The sequence below is a fragment of the Lissotriton vulgaris genome, unplaced genomic scaffold, assembly GCF_964263255.1.
Source record: "Lissotriton vulgaris unplaced genomic scaffold, aLisVul1.2 SCAFFOLD_5705, whole genome shotgun sequence".
NCBI classification, from domain to species: Eukaryota; Metazoa; Chordata; class Amphibia; order Caudata; family Salamandridae; genus Lissotriton; species Lissotriton vulgaris.
In genome coordinates, this window is record NW_028244158.1 from 106597 (window position 1) to 112705 (window position 6109).

The window sequence follows — 6109 nt, forward strand, 5'->3', positions numbered from 1 at the left end:
TTGGATAGCGTAGGGGTAAGAATTGCTATTCCCACTCCAGAGAGTGCAACAGTAGGGAAAGCGTTGGATATTGGAAGGGTAAAAATTACTATTTCCACTCCAGAGAGTACAACAGTAGGGAAAGCATTGGATAGCGTAGGGGTAAAAATTACCATTCCCACTTCAGAGAGTGCAACAGTAGGGAAAGCGTTGGATAGCGTAGGGGTAAAAAATACTATTCCCACTCCAGAGAGTGCAACAGTAGGGAAAGCGTTGGATAGCGGGAGTGTGATAATTACTATTCCCACTCCAGATAGTGCAACAGTAGGGAAAGCTTTGTATAGCGTAGGGGTAAAAATTACTATTCCCGCTCCAGAGAGTGCAACAGTAGGGAAAGCGTTGGATAGCGTAGGGGTGAAAAATACTATTCCCACTCCAGAGAGTGCAACAGTAGGGAAAGCGTTGGATAGCGGGAGGGTGAAAATTACTATTCCCACTCCAGTGAGTTTAACAGTAGGGCAAGTAATGATTTAATATATTATTAAAAATAAATTAAATATCAATACCAATAAAACATTAATTGAAATTAATAACCAATTTAATATTATGTAATAATTAATTAGAAATACAACTACATATTAGTAATTAAAAATTGATAACCCATTCATAATTATTTACCAACTAATTAATTTTCAATAACAAAAACTAATTAATAATAAAAATTAATACCAATTAAAAATGAACAGTAAATTAACTATCAATACACAAAAAGTATTTTTAATATGTAATTAATTACAATTACATTACTTCCCACCCTATTCCCCTATAAACCCACATCCCACTATAGAAAATACATTTATACAATTATCATAATTATCAAATATGTAATTAATACAAAATAATTACCAATTAATAAAAAATTAATTGCCAATTAAGAAATGAATTACCAATTAAAAATTAATTAACAATGACTTTAAAATCAATACCAATAAATTAAAAAGATTATTTACTTAATTACAATTAAATTACTTCCCACCCTATTCCCTTATAAACCCACAACCCGCTACAGAAAATAAATTTAGAACATTAACATAATTAACAATTATTCAATTAATACAAATTAATTGGCAATTAATAAAAATTAATTACCAATTAAAAATAACAATAAATTCAAAATGAATACCAATAAATAAATAAAAATATTTAATTAATTACAATTAAATTACTTCCCACCCTATTCCCCTATAAACCCACAACCCGCTACAGAATTAAATTACGCAAAAATTAAATAACATAAAATTCATTACTTAAAATACATTAAACATACATTACAAACATTAATATACACTTTTCACACATATACTAACCTACAAAACACTTTAAAAAAATGTATATTATTAAAAAATCGACATATTTAATGCCTATATTGTATACTTTGATATTTTGACTTCTATATTTTGAAAATCGATATTACTTACCTTATATTCGATATTTTTAACCACTATATTGTGTCCATTCGATATTTTGTCCATTCTATATTTTTACTTCGATATTATGTCCATTCTATATTTTGGAATCGATATTATGACTGTTTACCACGTAGGTCCAATATCGTTTAAGGCTCTGTAGGCAGATACTAAGATCTTAAAGAGAATTCTTTTATGCATCGGCAGCCAATGCAGAGTTCTAAGGGCTGCCAATGCTGAGGATCTTCTAGGAAGTTTTAAAACTAACCATGCTGCCGCATGTTGGACGCTTTGCAGCTTCTTTAATGTTTGTTTCTTAATTCCGGCCATTAGGCCATTGCAGTAATCTAGGAGGGAAAGTAGGACTGACGCTGCCACGGACTTTCTCGCTTCAATAGGAAAGAAGTCAAACAACTTCTTCAGAGATTTTATCATATTGAAACAACTGCCTACTAAATTTCTCACAAAATTATCAAAGGAGAGGGAGGAGTCAAAGAGGATACCGAGGTTTCTTGCTGACTCAATCACGACAGGGGGAGGAGTGGTGCCTTCGGGCCACGATTTACTGGGGCAAAAACTATTATGTTTCCCCATAGGCAGAATTTCGGTTTTATTTGAATTGCATTTCAGGTGGTTGATTGACATCCACCGAAAGAATTCTGTTAAGCAATTTTGAAAGTTTTCCTCTGCTCTGGTGGTAGTTTTATCCAGGGATAGAATGAGTTGCGTATCGTCAGCATATGAAGTAACGCATATGCCGAACCACTCGATGAGATGTCATCTGCGTATAATGATATTTTCTCTTCTGCGGCGTCCATCTCTCCCCTTCTGAATGCTCTAATGGCTACATTCTGGCGTATCTTAGCAGCTAGTACCTCTATAGTAAGCGCAAAAAGGAGGGGGACAGCGGGAAGCCCTGTCGAGTCCCCCTCCGGACTTGGAACTCTCGCGACAGGACCCCATTCACCCTTACTTTGGTTCTAGGTTCAGTGTACAGCAGCTGGACCCACTTCCGATATTTAGGGCCAAACCCAAATTTCTGCAGGACACCCTCAAGAAACGGCCAATGGACAGCATTGAAGGCTTTCTCGGCATCAAGGGATAGAACCGAATGTGAGTCCTCCCTCCCTCGTGCCTCCTGCAGCCAGTTATGGGTACGTCGGAGATTCAACCTGGTGGCCCTATCCGGGAGGAATCCTGTTTGATCAAAGTGTAATAGATCCGATATCATTGATCTGAGCCGTAACACTAAGATCGTTGCCAATAGTTTTGCCTCTGTATTCAAGAGGGAAATGGGGCGATATGACGCACAATCCTCTCGCGGTTTCCCATCCTTATGTATTGGGACTATTATTGCCCTGGTCAGGTCTGGGGGGAGTCTCCCTTTTTGCAATGCCCCCTCAAAGAGTCCCTTCAGATGTCGTGTCAGGAGGTCCGCCGTACGCTTAAAGAACTCTGCTGGGAAAACATTTGGGCCGGGGTATTACCCGGTCTTAGCCTAGCCAGAGCCCCCGATATGTCGTCTAAGGTAATGTCTGACTCTAGGGCTTGATGAGCCTCCGGGGTCAGAGTCAGTAGTTCTATGTGTTCCATGTACAGTAGGGCCTCCTCATAAGGTTTCAGGTCCCTGGCCCTGTAGAAGAGTTCGTAGTGGTCAGCAAATGCCTCTGCAGTTTGATCATCAGATCCAATGAGCACTCCCTCAGGGTCCCTGAGTTGCTCCACCCATCTGGCTGCGGGCTCCTTTTTACTGAGCTACGCCATCAGTTTGCCCAACTTATCCCCCACATCATAGAGGCGATGCAGGGTAGCTAAGGCCTGGGTTCTGGCCTCTCCTGTGACTAGATCTCCATATTTCTTCTGCAAGTCCGTCAGTCTCCTGAGTGCCTCAGTATCCTTCGAAGTCTGTTATTCCCTCTCTAAGTCTAGGATGGCCACCTCCAGCGCAACTCTTTCCACATGGAGCTTTCTCCTCTCCTCTGCCAGTCTGTTCTGTGCCCTTTCCCGCATCACTGCCTTTAATGCCTCCCAGAATGTCACCCCGGAGGGGACCTCCCTTCGTTTTAAGCAATATAAACCTTCACGTCTGCACTCAGGCCTTTCAAAAGATTTGCATTCTGTAGGTCCTATGCCGTCAGTCTCCAGGAGCCCCTAATCTTATGCCGTCCCATCCCCACCCTCGTTAGTAATGGGGAGTGATCGGAGATCCCTCTCGCTTTGTATTCCGCTGTGTCGTCTACTGTTAGGTTTAGCCTGGACATGAAGAAGTAGTCTAATCTCGAATACACCTTGTGTGAGCCCGAGAAAAAGGAGTAAGTCCTCTGATCGGGATGTAGCCACCTCCAGACATCTGTAAGTCCCATGTTGTTCATCATTTGGGACAGGCGGGTCCGTGTCCGATCTCTGGACGCCGTTCCCGTCCGGTCCATCCCTACGTCCATCATGTCATTGAAATCTCCCCCAAGTATTTGTGTAGTGTCAGCTGTATCCAGGAGGATATCTGCCACCTTCTTGAGCGTGGTGGCCTGTAGTTTCGGAGGGGCATACACTGAGAGTATCGTGTACTCGCGTCTGTTCCATGTCCCCTTAACTCCTACATACGTCCCCTGTGGTTCAGTCCATGTTTGAGCTATACAAAACGGTGTGGTCTTTTTTACAATAATTGCCACCCCTCTCGAGTCCGTAGTGTATCCCGCGTGTGCCAATACTCTGTACTGTCCCCTGGCTAGAAAGGCACAGTTAGTTCCTTTAAGGTGGGTTTCCTGTAACAGCGTTATGTCGGGGTTCAGTCGTTTAATGTAAGAATTCACCAACCCCCTCTTGATCTTGCTGCCGAGCCCATTAACGTTCCATGTCATGACACTGAATCCCCTCCGGTCACTGCCTTGTCTCACGTGGTCACCCGCCAGTCCGAAGCATGTGGTGCATAGTGTAGTCGGTCGCCTGTGTGGAGGTGTCGTCTGCAGTACTGAAGTGTGCGGCCACCATAACATGATTGTCCCCCCCCGCCCCTTCCCAACTCCTCCCCTCCCTCCACCCTGCCCATCCCCAACTGGACTCCTGTCCCTCAACCCCCTTTAACTGGAAACACCCATAGCTGCCCCCCGCCCCCCTCCCCACCTCCCCCCTTCAGTCTCAACTTCCGCAGAACCAAGACTGCTGGCGAGTAGGCCTGTCGCCCTCCCCTGGATCCCCCCCACTCAACCTAGAGTTGGACCTTACGTAGCGGTTGAGCTTCCTGCCCCCACCCAATCAGCCCGAAATAAGAAAGAACATATCATAGAAATTAACAACAAACAATAGGTGAAAAGGGGTGAGTGTAACTTGCGTGCCCCATCAACGATGAGTTGGTTTCCCTGGTACCAGTCCTGTTCCCCATCAGGAATGCGAGTCTTGTGTCCCACTGGCCAGATCTTCCATCTGGCCGGGCGCTTCTTTCTCGAGCTCCCGGATGGCAGTCTCTAGGGCACAGCTTTCCAAACTTTTCATGTTGGTGACACACCTTTTTGTGCAAAATTTTCCAGGGACACAGTAACGCTAGCGAGGGCAGCGAGCGAGCCCGAACCACCACAATCCACACACACACACACACAACCCACACACACACAACCCACACACACAACCCAACACAACCCCACACACACAACCCACACACACCCACACACACAACCCAATACAACCCCACACACACAACCCCCACGCCGCCCCCACACACACACAACTCCACCCACCCACACACAACCCTACCCACACACCCCCCCACACCCCACCCACAAACACACAACCCCCCCACACACACAACCCCAACACACACAACCCCCCACACACAACCCCCCCCACACTCACAACCCCTCCACACAACCCACACACACACCCCCCCACACCCCACCCACAAACACACAACCCCCCCACACACACAACCCCAACACACACAACCCCCCACACACAACCCCCCCCACACTCACAACCCCTCCACACAACCCACACACACACCCCCACACACCTCACACACACACACGCCCCACACACACAGCCCCACAAACACACACATCTATAGGACTGCCTATTCACAAGGAAAGGTGGAAATCTAAGGGCTTGCCTATTCACTAAGAAAGGTGGAAATCTGCTCCTTGTAGGTTACTCTTACAGTTGGAGCAGGTTTTCCACTTTCTTTGAATTCACAAAAAGTTCCAGGAGAACGCCCCTTCCCATTTCCGAATAGGAAAAATCAATGCATAAATGCATCAGTCAACTTTTTTTCTCTATGGGGATAACATATTCCCCATCGAAAAACTCCTCTGCTACACTTACAAGAAGACGCTCTCTCCCAGCCTGATTACAGATGGCATAGCTGCCAAGGTTTCAGATTGCCATGTGAAAGCACCAGAAATGAAAGGGCACTACCTGCACATGTGTGTCAAGCACCAGAAATGAAAGGGCATGACCAGTACTTGTGTGTCGAGGGCAGGAAGTTGAACGCAAGTGTCGGTCTTCCTGTAATTTAACACAGCCAGCACTGGACGGCAGCAGCAATTCATTGGTACCCGGTTTGTCGAGAAAGGTACCAGAATGTTAAAGGCAGCTATTTGCCACATATTAATGGAGAGCAGGTACCAGTGCTGGCTCTGCACGCTAGTGCTACTGAGGGCCCCCAAAACACGGGT